Source organism: Callospermophilus lateralis, chromosome X, assembly GCF_048772815.1.
Source record: "Callospermophilus lateralis isolate mCalLat2 chromosome X, mCalLat2.hap1, whole genome shotgun sequence".
Classification (NCBI taxonomy): domain Eukaryota; kingdom Metazoa; phylum Chordata; class Mammalia; order Rodentia; family Sciuridae; genus Callospermophilus; species Callospermophilus lateralis.
In genome coordinates, this window is record NC_135325.1 from 103,483,258 (window position 1) to 103,501,822 (window position 18,565).

Genomic DNA, 18,565 nt, shown 5'->3' on the forward strand with positions numbered 1-18,565 from the left:
TTCTACATATCGTCCATGTGATTCTCTAAACCATGTTATGAGTTGGGTACTATCATTACTTTCATTTGGTGGATTTATGTGATACTATCAACTAAAATATAGCAGTTAATTTTAGTTTGTTAAGGAACCTCCATACAATTTTCTATAATAGCTATACCAATTTATGTTCTCCACAATAAATTATGAGTTCCCTTTTATCTGCCTCTTCTCCAAGATGTGTTACCTTTCTCTTTATTAATAAAAGCCACATTGTGTTTTTAATTTTCATTTCCCTATGACTTGTGATGCTAAGCATTTTTTCATGTACCTATGTGGCATTTCTCTGTCTTCTTTTGAGAAATGTCTGCTTCAGTACTTTTCCCCTTACCAATCAGGGCATTTCTTTATTGATATTGAGTTCTTTGAGTTCCTTATATATTTTGGATTTTAAGCATTTATCAGATGACTTGCAAGTATTTGCTTCCATTTTGTATTTGATCTCTTCACTTTGTTAATTATTTCCTTTGTTGTGCAGAAACTCTTTAATTTGATGCCATTCATTTGCTATGTCTGCTTATATTGTCTGTGTTTTGGGACTTATATCTAAAAAAATCATTGGCCTCACCAATGTCTTAAAACATTTTCTGTATGCTTTCTTAGTTTTTTGTACAGTTTCAGCTCTTACATTGAAGTCTCTAATCCACTTTTATTTGGTTTTTATATGATGTAAAATAAGTCATGTGTTGACTTCCTAGAATTATAGAATAGAATAATTGTTGCCAGAGAATAAGTGTTGAGGGGGGATGGGAATAAAGGTTTATTAAGCAAAAAGTAAAATTTTCAGGTAGACATGAGGAATTATTTTTGAGATCTACTTCACAGAAGGATAATTATTAAAAAATAATAATTTATTGTGAATTTCATAATAAGAGAAAATTTCAAATGTCTCACCAGAAGAAATGATAGGTGATGTGATCACTAGGTTAAATAGCATCATTTAATCATACCATTGCATATCAAAACATCACATTGCACCACATAAATATATTATATTATGATTTATCACTGAAAAATAAAATAAATGAATAAATTGGTCTAAGGTTGAAACCAGGTAGATCAGAATCTAGAGTCATTGAATTTCTATTAAAATAGGTTGCCTTTCCTCACCCACCCAGCCACATGTATGTTTCCAATGCTTATGTTCATAGATATTACTTAATCTCCTTAAATAAATAGGAAAGGCCCAGCAGAACTGTAAACTCAGTGCTTATATATTTAGCAATCTAAAATGAGGTATTGAAATGGCATGCTATTTTTAGGAGATGTTCATTCATATAAACTACCTAGTTCATTGTTTTGAAAATTATTTCCATTAGTTTTACTCAGGTGGACTGGCTCTAAATAAGTTTTTGAATAAAGATATTGTAAAAGATCATTATATTGGGGCTGGGGTTGTGGCTTAGTGGTAGAGCACTTGCCTTGCACACATGAGGCACCACACACCTCAGTAACCACATAAAAATAAACAAATAAAATAAATTTGTAAAAAATATTTTTAGTTGCATCTACAACTAAAAATATTTTTTTATAAAAGATCATTATATTATTATCAATCAAGTAATTATCAAATAATTCTTTATTTTCTCATGATAAACTCATTTTAATATCACTATAATATAATTAAATATTTTATGCAAATTAACACATTTTTTGCTGCTAATTTTGGCAACCTTTCATGAAATAGCCATTTGTACATTCAGAGTCACAGTCTCCTAAGAGCAATCTCCTGAGAAAAATAATAGGTTAACTGTGGGAACATTTAATCTAAGCATTTTCAGAAAATAGCTTGACATATTTTTCTAATCCTTGATCATCTTGGGAAATAATCACCTAGGATAAAATAAATCCCCCAGTAGCCATTTATACAGTCAAGTGTGTTTGTCAAACATAAAGGATACTGTGATACTTTTGACTCAAGATCAAAAATGAAAATCAATTTAAGGAAATAAATTTAGTGAAACAAGTCATTTAGCTTAATGGATATATAATGGATATAATCACATTTTCTTGCCTATTTATTCTTCATTCAGTTGTTGGGACTACAAAGTACATTCATTGTGCACTGACTATCAACTTTTGTGAGACCAGCAAGAGAGAACAGCAATACACATGAAGCAGATATGCCATTTGCAGATAGGCATCAAGGAATGAGAACAATCTAAATTACATTTTGAACTGGTTCAAAAGACTTAAGAAAGCAATCTTGGGGTAGGGAGGGCCTCTTGACTATATATCACACTTGTATCAAAGGTGAGGGGCCCCAAAAGACATTATGCTGCCAGATTTTATCTCAGAGGCCATAATATCTACAAGAAAAATCTTTGAAAGGCATCATTGTTCCAGGGAAGAGAGGAATAAGTCTTGGGTTGTCCATGACAGTTCCTCCCTAACTCAAGGTGTTACAGTCCCTAGGAGGGACAAGAGCAAGCCCTAGGCTATTTCAGACAATTTGCTCTTGGATGCTGCATTCCTAGTGCATTCCATAATTATTCTTGATATCTACCAGCAAGAAACGGGTAGAACAGGGTCAATCCAAGGTCACCCTTATAACTGTCCTACAGGGAGATGAGCACCATATAAGCTCAGTCATGAAGTTCTGCAACTATTGGAGTTGTAGTACTTTATGTGCTTGATTTCATGAAATCTCCTCAGAAAAAGTACAGTATACTGTACAGCAAACTGTCAAGACTACACCTGTCACAGGAGTCAGTTGGAAAGTGTATTCATAAAACTTGTAATCCCAGCAATTTGGGAGGCTGATACACGAGAATCGTGAGTTCAATGTCAGCCTCAGGAAGCTAGTGAGGGTCTAAGCAACTCAGAGAGACCCTGTGACAATATAATAAATAAAAAGGGCTGGGGATGTGGATCAGTGGTTAACCATGCCTGGGCCCAATCCCTGTTACAAAAAAAAAAAGAAAAAGAAAACAAATCATCTTTAAAGAGTTAAGGGCACTGAACACACTTAAAAACAAAGGGCTTCACTGTATCAGTATACTTTCTATTTTAACTTTCCTAATAATGTTGATTTTGGTAATTTTTGAAGCAAATTTTAAGATTTTGAAATGGACTGTGATGTACATATGGAACAAGGAATCATAGTTTTAAAAATGATTTGCTTATATCGAGTCCCAAATATTTCTTATACTTTAATTTATCATATGTAGAAATCACCCTAATTGAGAATTATATTTCTCAAGTTTTTAGCTAGCAGGCCTTGTTGTGATGATTGGTACATAGTAGGAAATTATTAAAGTAGATAATGATAATAATACATTAATTCACTCATTTACCAAGTACCTGCTGTGTATAAGACAAAAATAGACTAAGTCCCTGGCTATTTGTAACTTATAGAATAGTAGGAAAGAATGACTTGAGATATAATTATTTCAATACAACTGTGATAAGGGTAGGAGAATTACAGTGTGGCTAAAACTTTGAAGGAATAATAATTACAATAAAAATAATGATACATAGGTTGAAGTATCCAAGAATGTATATGCTTGCTGGCTTTAAAGTCAAGGTTATTGAAAGAGAAAATTTTATGTTTGGGTTGAGACATTTCTAAGCATCCTCACTTTCAAATTGGATTAGGACTATTGTACAATTCAATAATGACTATGGGTAATATTAAAGATGTAGGAAAGATTTTATTTTTTAAAGAATGTATGCCAATTTCTGCCTCACTATGGGGAACATTATGGATAAGTAATATTGAGATAACTGACTGAGAAATAGCTATAGACTAAAAATCAAATCTTATGTTTTAAGTTATCCATCTATTCATAATTGATTTTTGTGTTTTACATATGATAGAGGTACAATCATATAATTGAATTTAAAAATTATGTCAAGACATATGATTATGTATCTCTAATTATATGTTGAAGGGTTATAACTTATGAAAAATTGATGGCAAATATAAAAGACATTTCAATTATGGACAAGAGAACAAAGGCTAGGTTTTGAAGAAAGGTGAATGAGGAAGAAGTTGATAAACTGAGAGATAAATGAGAGATTTGGAAAAATTATGAAGTACAATTATTGTTAAACTCATAAAGTTCATGTTTTTCATGCTTAATAACTAAAATTTTATTTTGACTCTAAGTACATGAATTTGAAAAAAAAAACAGCAAAGATACCAGTTTTCAAAACTATTATGCAGCCTTTTTTCCTAAATTATATACCAACAGGTATGACTTTACAGGTAATTTTGGATATAGCATTATTTACAAACCAGCATTCTAGACAAGTTTCTAGACCATAAACATTAAAGGGAAGTACAGTTATAATTTATTTTAATATTTTAATTCATTAGCTGTTGAAATTATAATTATAACTCTACAAAATCTAAAAGGATCAGATGAAAATAATTAGAAATAAGAGAAATTTTTGAAGTATTCACAGGGAATACCTATATAAATAACTATTTTACATGTCAGTTTATTTTAAATTTTACTGCCAGTTTATTTTAAATTTTCTCTCATATTAAGTTTAGAAAATATTCATATATATTCAACATTTGGAAAATACTTATACACAATATTTTAGCATTAGAAAACACCATCATGTCTTGAGGGCTGCCACATCCTCTGAAATGTCCAATGCAAAAGGAAAATATTGGTGTTTTCCAACATTAGTGTTTACTGTTAAAGAAATAAATTACTTCTTGGAACTAATGTATGCCTACATTTATATATCCTCTCAATTTGATAATTTGAAACATATTAATGTTTTCCATGGGTTGGAGGAAGGATGATATTACACAATGAGAGCAATAGAAAATGATTTGTGATGATGAAAGTGTATCCTGTGTTTGTGGTACTTTGCCAGTGATGGAATTTCATAGAACTAAACAATATCAACAACACAATGAATATATGTATGAACTGTTGATATCTTCATAAGGTATGTCATTTAGTTGGTTGTATTATAACAATGGGAATTTCTGGGTTTGATAACTTACTGTGACTACATAAAATTTTATCATTGGGGAAATCTTGGTGAAGAGTACAATGAATCTCTGTATTACTTTTATAACTTCCATTTGAATCTACAGCTATTTTAAACAGACATAAATCATCAAATTAAAGCTATATTTTAAATTTAAACACTTAAAATGTTAAAACTGAAACAGAAGTGATTAGTATAGTCTTAGAATAGCGGAAGGAGATGTTTTGATTAAGATGAGTCACATGATGAAAAAGATGATGATAAAATGTGATTTCTTACTTTCATTTCATAGTTCATATTCCATTATTGTTCCAATAATGCCTTTTTTTTCCATCAAGGAGAATATTTACTATAAAGAAGAACTGCAAGAGGGTTAAGGGACTAGTGTAATTCTATATCATGTACAATCAGAAGAATGAGAAGTCATAGTCCACTTATGGTATGTTGTGTCAAAATGCATTCTACTGTCATGTATAAATATTAAGAACAAATTTCAAAAAATGCTACTCACCAACATTTGCTTTTAGCACTTTTTTCATATGATGATTGAGTCATATGTCCTTTCCTTTCCTAGTCTTTTGAGGAATCTCCATACTAATTTCCAAAGTGGTTGTCCTAATTGTTAATTGGTACTCCCTCAGACATGTTTTTTGCTGTTTTCAAGTTTATAGTCATCTCCATCCTAATATAAAGTCAGCAGGTCTTAAGTTAGGTAATTGTGCTTTTAAATTCTATCAATTCTATTTTGTTCTCATTTTATAAGTTAAATTTCTCTGCTGAGATTTTCAATTTTTTAATTATTTCAAGAGATTTTGAAATTGCTGGTAGAAGTAGATCTGTGATGGCTACTTTAAATGCCTTGTCAGATATTTCCACCATCTTAATCTTGACAACAATTCATGGGATTTTTAAAACAAAATATTTATTTTTTAGTTGTAGTTGGCCATAATACCTTTATTTTATTCATTTATTTTTATGTAGTGTTGAGGATTTGAACCCAGGGCCTAGCATGTGCAGGACAAGTGTTCTACCAGGAGCCACAACCCCAGCCCCTCATTGTCTTTTGATTTAAAGTTGATTGCCCAATAGTTGATTTCAAGCTGTGATTTTCCTGGTTCTTAATAGAATTCTCTTTGGGAAATTATATTAGGAGATCCTGAGTTATATTCATATATTTTATTTTATCAAGTAATATTAGTTTAGCATGCAGATACTGGTAACCTCCAAAGATAATTTAATTTTTCAGAGCTATTGTGTTTTTTTTTTTTTTTATTCCCATTGGATTTTTCTAATATTGCCTACAGGGACAAAGCCATTCTCAGTCAGGCTGTTCATTGTTTAGAAAATGTCTTCTCAAGCAGGTTTCTCAGTCTCTTTCAGAAGTAGGGGTCAGGTCCAAGAGAAGAGAACTTTTCCAGTTCTTTTATCAGTATTGGGCTCTTGATTCACGCTCCATGTTCTTAGTGATGTGCTTGCCTGGTGTTATGAGTAAGACTCCTGTTGAATTCATGAGATAAATTAGCCTAACTTGTTTATTTCCGGTTTCTATGTTGCAGTTCAAGAAAGTCAAACCTGAATCACCATTTCCTGCTGGGTAGAGAAACAGAGAGAAATGAAATTATGTAACCTGATCAAAAGTTTAATTCATATTTAAATATCAACTTTTGATTCTTATTCAACAATTAATTGTAAGTTGTGCATTCTGAGCAAATTAGGAATATAAAATTTCACAACCTGAGTTAATTTAGGAGTTGACTAAATTATACTATTTGCAGTTGTTTTATTTTTATTTTAATTTTATTTACTTGATTACCAGATTATTATTTTAAAATTGTATTATGTTAGACTGTAGCTAAAAACATCAAAATTCAAACTGTTACATACATATAAAGGGAATTTTTATTTTCTAAATAGTTCTGCTTTATTAGTTAACATCTATTTTGTCCTTGTATTTTATGTTGACATAATTATGGTTTCATTGTCCTCATTTCTTATATGACATAATTACTATGATTAATTTGAATTCAATAATAACTTTGTAATATAAAGCAGTGGTATTTTTAAAAATAATTCTCTCCAAGTGTCAAGCATTCAAGGTGTGCTTGATATGCTATGTATGCTACTACCCATTTTTTAGTTTGCACAGTTTTTATATTCATCCACTAATTAATTCACTCAAGAAGTACATACTGTACAACTTCAATGAGCCAGGCACTGTGATTTGTGTTAAGTGTAAAGAATACATAAATTAGTAAGGTGTTTCTTGTGTTTAAGGGGATTAAAACCAAATTCAGGATATGCAGTCATGAACTGACAATTTCATTACAGTATAAAAATGCTCTGAAAGACACAGCAATATACTCAAAGAGAACAATAATTAAACTTAAATTAAAATTAGTGGCAATTGATTATGCTCCCTATAAGTTGTGAGATAGGAACTGAAACTTTATATGCAGATATAATTCATGTGAAAAATAACACCATGGATGTTTCAAGCAGAGGTACAAGTACAAAAAAAGCAGGAGTTACAAAGCAATACGATATTTAAGGGAATATTAAGCAATATTGGACATTTTCAGCAGCAGGGAGATGACAAGAGATAAAGATACAGAGAGGTAAGCAGGTGTTGAATCACATAGGATTAAGTAATGTCATATTCAATAATTTGTACTTCAGCTTTACAAAAATGGACTGTTAAAATTATTTAACTACAAGAGTGTTATGATACAATTTGTATTATGGAAATGTGATTGTGGAGGACAGGTGAAAGACATGACTTGAGGCAGGAACTCATTAATGGATTAATGGAATTATGTAAGAGAGGGGTAATGATAGTGGAAGTATAGAAAACAGGATAGATTCAAAATATGCTTCAAATGTGTGGTCAGTTCTACTTAGGGATTAGTTAAGGATATGTGATGTGATGGGTGAAGGAAAGGAATATCTGTGAGAAGGCTCCTAATTTTCTGAATTGAATGTCTGGAGGATAGCATTGTGCCATTCACCAAGATAAGAATTAAATTTGTGCTTCTTTTTCAAGGGCCCCATTTTTGCTGGTCAATCCTCTGATATATATATATATATATATTGTTTTCTACTCATTACTTTTCCACTGCTGCTTAAGAGTTCATGGAAATCATACTCATACTTTCAGACACTTTTGAGGGCTGGGGCTGTAGTTCAGTGGTAAAGCACTTGTGTCGCATATGTAAGGTGCTGGGTTCAATCCTCAGAACCACATAAAAATAAATAACGATCCTGTGTATTCATCTACAACTAAATGAACTTAAAAAAAAGGATACCTTTGACATGATTTTTATTAACTTTTCCTCCAATTTGTTTCATGTTCTCTTTATTTATATTTCCTCTATCATCCTTTTATTTATATCATATTATCTTTCAATTTCCTTATAGTATACTAATTTTATATCAATTATTGTGATTTTCTTTTGTATTTTATTTTGTTCTAATATCCTTAGTCCTTGAGGACAGAACCTATGAACTCAATATGCCACAGAAAAGAAATTAAGTATTTAGTACATGTTTGTTAAATAAATGAGTGGATAAATAAATAAATGAGATTAATTGTAATTGTATATATAATAAAATAATAGTATTAAATCAAGTCTTTTTTTCTAGCACAGGATATTTTATAAGTTTACTACATATAAATATTTAAAAACAATTCTATACAGAGCATTTGTACTGCAGTAAACACATACATGGGCACACACAAAATAAATAACAATGTCTGCATATGCTAATTTAATCTACTCAGTAAAATTACTACTCATAAGATTTTAATTCTCTATCCAAATCTGTTATAGTTCTGAAATTTTGAGAGATGTTTCAAGTAAAATTTACAAGCAAACATTATATACTACTGTTTTAATCAACTTTTTTGCTGCTGTGACTGAAAGACCTGATCAGAACAATTTTAGAGAAGGAAAAGTTTATTTGGGGGCTCAAGGTTTCTGAGGTTTCAATCCATAGACAGCAGGCTTCATTCTTTGTGGCTCAAGGTAAGGCAGAACATCATGGTGGAAGAGTGTAACAGAAGGAAACAGCTCACATGATCATCAGAGAGCAGAGAAAGAGAGGTCTCCACTTGCTAGATACAAATATATACCCCAAGTCCATGCCCACAATTTCCACCTCCTACAGCCACATCCTACTACTTCAGTTACCACTCAGTTAATCCCTATCAGGAGATTAATCCACTGATTGGGTTAAGACTCTCACAACCCAATCAATTCTCCTCTGAACTTTCTTGCATTGTCTCACATGGGAGCTTTTCGGGGACACCACATTTAAAACATAACAACTATGCAGTCTGTAACCCTGCTGGAATAGTGAGCTTTCTTTCACTGTAAAAAATTATCTGACACAGGCTACTTATGATGTAAAGAAAAATTCAATTTGGCTCATGGTTCTAGAAGTCTGAGTCCAAAGTCAAGCAGTCCCCTTGTTTTAAGCCTTAGGTAGTTAAAGGGAATGGCAATAAGTAGCAGAACATATAGGTACATCTTGAATCAGGATGCAGAAAGAAAGAGAGACAGAGAGATTGAGAGGAAAAGTCCAGGGTTCCACATTTTAAGTTACACCTCTAGTAACCTAAGAGGCTCCTACTAGGTTCCGCCTCTCACAGGTCCATAACACCTCCTACTACTTCTACCTTCCAGAACTAATCTCTGCATAATGACACTCATCCTAATTTTAATTGCAAGTGACTGGATCTAGAAAATCAAGGATTGTTCAATAACATAAATGACTGAAACTTATTTTTTAAACCCCTACCTGAATTAAATTCTGAAAACAGTACGTATTCACTAATATTTGAGGTACTCAGAATATTGAATTTTAGGTGTGTCCTTAGTATATATAACTTACAACCATATTGCTAACACCCATATCGCTAATGTCATTTTGACTCCAAAACTTATCTTTTTTTCAGGTTTGTTACTCATCTTTATAATATAGGATATTCATAGTTGCTAAAGGAAGGTATTGTGATTTTAAGTCTTAGACTGCTTTTAATTATATTTTCTCAGCTATGAGGACATGTTTGCACTCTTTGTCTCTTCTCTTTCCTTCTGATAGATGACTCTCATGCTTTCAGAAGTTAAAAATGCAGTCTGGGGGTTGTGATTGTGGCTCAGTGGTAGAGTGCTTGCCTAACATGTGTGAGGCACTGGGTTCAATCCTCAGCAAAAGAAAGGAAGGAAGGAAGGAAGGAAGGAAGGAAGGAAGGAAGGAAGGAAGGAAGGAAGGAGGAAGGAAGGAAGGATAAAACTGCATTCTGTGACAATGAAAAAATAAAAGCTATATTACGTCTCCTTCAAGAAGATGAATTTATATGACCTCAATTAGCACAGTGCCATTAACTACTGCATGACCAAAATGCTTGCAATCAGGTTTATTCTGTTGACCATTTATTCAGTTTTTTAAATCCCAAAATTTGATACTAGATACAGAAGTTGGATATTTGTTTTGCTGTTACCCCTTGAAGTTCTATCAGGGACAATTTATTTTTTAATTGCAAATTGGCTCTTCTTCTGCCTCCCCATTCCTATCGTATTACCTTCTACCAAGTAACTAAAAAAAAAAAAAAAAAAGTAACATGGTGTTACTGTAGACAAAATCAGTCCTTTATTTTTGGTATTTCTTGATGTTTCAGTTTTATAAGTTGTACTTCTCCCAATTTATCAGGCCCCCCATCCATACCACACTACTTAACATTTTTTCATATGACACATATGTTCATGATTTTTGTAAAATATTTTGCCCATGCTATTCTTCTTACTTGAAAGTCTTATTTTTCTGTTTTTCTAACTTCTACATCTCTTATGACTTCTTTGGTGAAAACTTCTCTGGCCTTTCCAGTCAAAAAAAGTTGCTCTTCTTCTTTGTTTCCATTACACTTGACTAAAATTGGATTAAGATCATCATTATGTAGATTGCACTTATGGCTTGTGCCAATGAATCTCTATATTTCTCATAGTAAGAGATCAATATACTATACCTTGTCATTATCACTTTTTATTGTATGAGAACTTTATGATTCCATCTTTTCTTCTTTTTCATTAGATCCTAGTGTACTCACAGGTAAATTATTTTTTATTGTTATCAGCTCGTTTTAAGTAACTAGGTAATTATTAATTTATTTTATTTTATAGGCTTAAAAGTGTCTTTTCTAGTTGTGTAATCTTGAATAATTGTGGAAAGCATACAAATATAAATTATAAACAACAAAAATGAAATGCATAATATGTTATACTTGCTAGTTCAGAAAAATAGTTATTTACTCAGTTTCAGCCACTACTTTATGCTACTTATTTTCATAGCTCAGGTTTTCTGACTCCAAAGACAAGTACATCAAGAGGTATGAATTGAACTGAGGTTTATGAAGTATTTAATGCAGTGTCATCAACTTTTTCCTATCCTTACAGAAGTAGCCATTGTAAGATGTCTGGTTATCTTCCTCTATTTAATTTTTACACATTATTTTAACTTTATAATATACTGTATATTATTATGCCTATTTTCTCTGTTTTATAACCACATTTCGTTTCATAATGACAAGAATCGTTTTTGTCTATTACTCATTGGTGTATGATAAGCACCTAAAATGGTACTTGTGACATGGTAGAAACTCAGTAAAATTTAGTTAAATGAATAAACAATTTTTTTAACCTGATATTGCACATCGAGTTAACAATCTCTCCCCCATCCTTCTCACCATTGTTTTTATTTCTTAATTCCCATTCATAAATTAAACAATGACATTTAATATTCTAGCCTAAATAATCTATTGGAAATAGTATTATAAGGTTGGAACAATCTACTAAATACTAGAAAGATCATCCATCTCATTCCTCTCAAGGATAAATTTGATTCTATTGACCAAGACAACTTCTTGATATATGGTAATTTTTAAATTTATATTTATATTATAAAACACTCCATTTTTCATTTTACTTCTTTCTTACCTTTACTTCTCTCATTTCTTCCTAGGCCTTTCTTCCATGGGACTCATGAACACTGAAAAATATTCGTATAGATTCATTTATGGCTCACTAAACTTTTTAATCTAAATACTTGGCCTGAGTAATGTATTTTATTGTAAACTATCACTTGTTTTGGGATAACTCTATATCTGCTAGCTGAATAGCTCTTCCAGGAAGGGCCAATATCACCTTAGACTGTACAACAGAAATAAAAAACTCATCTTAATGACTGAATCTGCTACATCTTTTCTTCCTTTTCTAATAAATGATGCCATTGATCATTCAGTTACCTGAGCTAGAAATTTGGAAATCATCCTGAAATTTTTCTTCCTATCATTCAATCATCAAATATTATCAATTTACCATCTTTTTACTTGTTGTAAATAATCAATGTCCACATTAAAATTTCCCTTCTTAAGCTCCCTATCATCTGTTACCTAGGTGATTTACTAGCTCTGAAATTTAAGGAAACAAGGAATATAAGATGATATACTAATTTTTATGGGTTCATCTTTCCCTTACTGAAGTTACTGCACTGAAGGTTATATTCCAATCAATCTTTAACTATTTTTTCTTTCCCCAGAACTGTTCTCTCCCATATTCATTTTTCATCTATCTTGCAAAACAATATTTTTGATTTTTCAATATAGAGATGGTAGTTAAGCACCAAATTGGATAAAATCATCCATGGAATGTGTGAAAGGCATGAAAACAATAGAACAATACATTTGTCAGTAGAAGGTGGTATAGCTATTAGGGACAGAATTAGGAAGTTAAGTACACACCAGATTATTAAGGGTCCTGAAAGACATTGTAAGGAGTCTGAATTGTATTTGAAATTCATTATAGGAACATCAGAAGGCTTAATTCAGAGAAATTATACTTAAATTTTAGTTTGATTATGCTGGCAGTAAGGTACAGAATGGATTATTCTCAGAGATAAAGAATACTGCATTCACACACAAAAAAAGTGATTGTGGAGAGATAATGATAACATGGACCAAGTCAGTAGAAAATAACTTGGGGTTAATAACATGTGCAATATTACAAGAAATGAGCTGTCAAGTTTCAGGTCCAGATTACTCAGAATCATAATGTAGAAAAGCAATAGAGTTAATTGTACCCTAGAATAAAATTTTGTTAGGGGAAAAATTATACCTCAAAATAAGAGATATGAAATAAATCTTCATGTGCAAAGACTCCTGAGGTAAAAAAGAAAACGTTCACTCTAGATTTCAAAAATTGAGTGAAAAGGGACATCAGAAAACACACTGGAAGGAGGCTATGTGAATTATTAGAAGGTATAATGAAAGGCATAATCTAGATAGAGGAAGAAGACAAGGAAGTTTTAAAGGAAGGGACATTTAAAGAAAATATCAAAAAAATGAGTAGAAATTAGATGATAAGAATGGAGAGTAAATGAATTAGCATTACAAAGATCCTGAAGCCAGAGTGGTTGGTGTTTTTAGAAATTAAAATTAAACAACTTGATTTCAAAGATTTAGAGAGAATGACACTTCACAAAGTGAAGGAGAAACCAAGACCTATAAGACATACTGGTAATTCTTTTTGTATTTTAATTTTTCCTTAGAATAATGGAATATGATGCATGGTTTAATAAAATTTTTTAGCTGTAGATGGACACAATACCTTTATTTTATCTTTTTATATGTGGTGCTGAGGATCAAACCCAGTGCCTCACACATGCTGTCTGTATATCATTGACCCATTCTTTCAGCCTCTAAATTTATAGAAAGAGGAAACTCTTTATAAATTCTTTGTAAACTCTTTGTTGTGGCTGAGTCACAACCCCAGGCCCTAATAATGTTTTTATTAATAAATGCTACCCTGATCACAGATCAGAGAATATGTTGTACTGGTACAAAAATAGAAGTCAGAATGCTTATCATAGTGAACCACAGTGGTGCAGCAGAAGACAGATCATGTCTTCAGGAAGGGTTGTGGCAGTGTGAATGGAGAAAAATGTTTAAATTTGAAATGTAGATATTTGAAAACATCCCCAAGATTGGTGGTTAGTCACTGTAGAATATAGCAATTCTTATTTGCAAAAAGACTTGATATACAGAATAGAAGTGAGTGAGTAGAAGGTTTTATTATCACTCCAATAGGAAAAGTAAGAGAAAGATGAATTTTGCCTTTAAATATGTTATGAGTGGAGTTTTGAAAAATGCAAATATTGAGGTATGTTTATTAAAAATTTAGAGATCTCTTAAAACAGATGGATACTTTAAACCTGCACTTAAAGCATAAAACTATGTTAAAATTTTGAGAGGTATTAACATTATACTTGTAACTGATACAATAAGAATTATTGAGACAATGTGCTTTTTATAGCGTTAAACAGAAAGTTCTAGTCAGAACCCTGGAGTTTCTATACTAAGCAGAAGAAGGAAATTGGTTTAAATATTAGAGGGAAACTTTGTGTCACTCATGAGAAAGTGATTTAACCTAACAATATAAGGTCCCATAGGAGAGACAGACCTACAGAATTTTCAAACATTTGTTAGAAATATACTGTGACCCTTATTGCACAAAATTTTTGTATTATAGCAATGTGTGTGATTTTTAATCACTTATCAATATTTTGAAATTCCTGTAGTGAAAAATGAGCTCATAGAATACTTTACAGTTAATCACTAATTCTATATTTAATTGACTTTAAATTATTTTCATAGATAGAAAATAAAAAAGAACTCTGTGGCACCTTCTCTTACAATTTCCAATCATTAGGAAATGCAGTAAATGGAGAGCAGAATACAAAGCAAGGTGTACATGTACAAACAATTTGACAACTCACTTGAAAAATTACTCCAAATTTTTTTATTACTTTGATATGTAAATTAATGCAGGATTTTTTTCTCCTCCTTTCCTACTGTAGGTTACTCTGCTATTTAGGTAAAATAGACATAATATAGAGAATAAGAAAGAATGGAGGAAGAGAGGGAGGGAAGGAAATTTCATTAATTTGAAATTACATATGAAAATTATATTTTTTTCTTCCAAACAACTAATAATACTCATGGCTCGACAGAGAAGCAGTACAGTCTTTGAAAGCTTGAGAAAATACATCCAGTTTTTCTTCTACATTTACCCTCATGTAATCAATATTCCCAAGAGGTGGACAAACATAAAGCTAGGTCACTGTGATTCAGTATCATGATAAAGGGCAATACCTCCCATATTTCTTATAACACAAGACATCTTTTGTTTATCAGTAAACCAATGTGGATCTAAAGTGGAGGTATTTATGTTATAGACTAAAGTGGCTCTGAAAATGAGACTAAAAGTTGTAATAGAAGAAAAATGCTGGAAAAATTGTGTATGTTTATCAGAAGGAAAAGCCTAGGCAAATTATAGTAGAAGATTTGTAATGGGTATATTCTCCTTGCCCATAAAGACCCTAATCATTATCTGTCTCTATGTCATTGACCCATTCCTTTAGCCCCTAAATTTATAGAAAGAGGAAACTCTTTGTAAACATGCAAGTTAAAGGAAAACTGTAATGAATTATTGGCACCATTGGCACTTTCAGATAGGATTATGTCATGCAAATTGCCACTTGAAAATGAAGATCCTTAGGTGGGGCCTAGCTTCATGATAGTATTGACTATGAAAATTCGTCACATTTTCACTCTAACTGAAAAGTAGATATCTTCATATGGCTACCCAAGATATTTCAGATCATTGTATTAATATTTTAATTCTATGTATAATGCTAAATTAATCAGCATATCACATTTTAATTATCTTTTTTGAATTTTATTGTGTAGAGGAAGGAGATTGGAATTTTAAATGGTTTATTGAATATATATTTTTTAACCTCCTCTTTCTTCATATACTGATAAGCAAGGATTGCAAAGGACAGTTTCTGAAGTACAAAAGTGAATGAATAAGGACCATTATGGAATTTTTGGAGGATTAAAGAAGGCAAAAGACATTTGGCAAAAAGTAAAATGAGTAATTGGTGGCAATCTAAGTACACGAAGGTACTGCAGGGGAAAAAATGTATAGACCTACTGTTGGTAGGTACATATTTTAGTTAGATTTTTATTACTGTAACAAACTACTTTATAAACTTAAAGATAGATAATATTTATTTTGACTCCCTGTTTAGAAGTTTCAATTCATAGTTGGCCCACTACTTTTAGCCCTGTGGTGAGGCAGTGTGTCATGATGGAAACATGTGGAAGAGGATACTGTTCACTTCATGGCAGCTGACAAGGTAAAAGAGTGAGAGGAAGAGACCTTTGAGGGCATGTCACCAATGACCTAAAATTTCCCACTAGGGCCTACCACTAAAAGGATTTTACTACAGTCCACTAATGCCAAGCTGAGAGTCAAGCCTTTAACACAAGGACCTTTGGGAGAACTTTCTGTATCTAAACTATAGCAGTATGGAGTCCTCCCAGTTAAGAAAACTTAATTACTAGTGTGCCTAAAATAAATTATCATAATTTCTCTTCTTACTATGTACTTACAATTCAGACAGCTAACCATTTTAGTCCTAGACCAATGGAAAAAGACCCCTGTTCAAAAAAAAAAAAAAAAAAAAAGCAAACAACTTGAGGAGAATTAGAACTCTTGTGATAAACAGGTGTGCTCATGTCCAATGTAAATATGTTTTCTTGGGTTGGGGATGTGGCTCAAGCTGTAGCGTGCTCGCCTGGCATGCCTGCAGCCCGGGATTGATCCTCAGCACCACATACAAACAAAGATGTTGTATCCGCTGAAAACTAAAAAAATAAATATTAAAAATTCTCTCTCTCCCTCTCACTCTTTCTTTAAAAAAATATGTTTTCTTGCCATATTATATCTACAAAAAGGAACAATAAAACTAAAAAGTAATCTTTCCATATTGGCTGCACCAACTTGAAGTCCTACCAGCAATGTATGAGTGTGCCCTTTCCCCCACATCCTCATCAACACTTATTGTTGTTTGTATTCATAATAGTTGCCATTCTGACTGGAGTGAGCTGAAATCTTAGAGTACTTTTGATTTGCATTTCTCTGATTGCTAGAGATGTTGAACATTTTTTCATATATTTATTGATTCATTGTATATCATCTTCTCAGAAGCATCTGTTCAGTTCCTTGGCCCATTTATTGATTGAATTATTTGCTTTTTTGCTGTTAAGATTTTTTAGTTATTTATATATCCTAGAGATTAGTGCCCAATCTGATGGGTGTGTACTAAAAATTTGCTCCCAAAAGGTAAACTCTCTATTTACCTAACTGATTGTTTCTATCCCACTCCTCAGTCTATACCTAAAGGATTTAAAATCAGCATAGTACAGGGGCACAGCCATATCAATGTTTATAGCAGCCCAATTCACAATGGCTAAACTGTGGAACCAACCTAGATGCCCTTCAGTAAATGAATGAATAAAGAAATTGTGGTATATATACACAACAAAATATTATTCAGCATTAAAAGAGAATAAAATCATGGCATTTGAAGGTAAATGGATGGTGTTGGAGAATATTATGCTAAGTGAAGTTAGCCAATTCCAAAAAATAAATGCCAAATGTTTTCTCCAATATAAAATTGTTGATTCTTGGTGGAGTTGGCAGGGTATTGGAGGATTATAGGAACACTAGATAAGGCAAAGGGGTAGGAGGGGAAGGGAAGGGACTTGGGGGTAGGAAAGATGGTGGAATGAGAGGAACATCATTACCCTAAGTACAAGTATTAAGAAACAAATATTGTGACTCTACTTTGTGTACAACCAGAGATATAAAAAATTGTGCTCTATCTGTGTAATAGGAATTATAATACATTTTACTGTCATATATCACAAATTAGAATAAATAAAAATAAAATAAAATAAAGATGAGCAATGGCTAACAGAAATACTGTAGCCTGCAGTAGAAGAACGGAAATGTACATCCACAAGGCACTAATTAAAAACCATAATAGCAGAAAGATCAGTAGAGTAGAGGGAAGGGAATGGGAGGGGAAGGGGAAGTACTTACAATTCAATTATAGCAAATTATATTACATGCTTTTATAATTATGTCAAAATGAACTCTATTGTTATGTATAATTAAAAACACAATAAAAATAAATTAAAAAGAAATATTTAGGTGATAGGGGTTTGACCCTCATTAGTGGAGAGAATAGACTAAGACTTTTAATACTAGATTAGTTCTCATGGGAATAAATAGTTACTACAAGAACTGATTTTAATAAAGCAAGTTTACCACTATTGGTTTTCCTCTTGCACATACATCTACTCACAGCTATTGTAAGCACTGTGCCATTTGATGCCATCTATTATTATTCCCACACATGAAGCTTCGCAGATGCTAGTACCATGTATTTGAACCTGTAGAACTCAGTAATTAAAAAAATATATGAATTACGAATACATTCACCAACATGGGAGAATCCCAACAAGACACAAAAGAGCACACACTGCATGCTGTATATTTTAATTAACTTATTTAAAATATAATTGTACAGATATGGAAAAGGAAGTATTTGTTGAGTTCTCAAAGTCAGAGTTGAGAAAAAATGCATGCAAAGGGGAAGGAAAAAATTTATA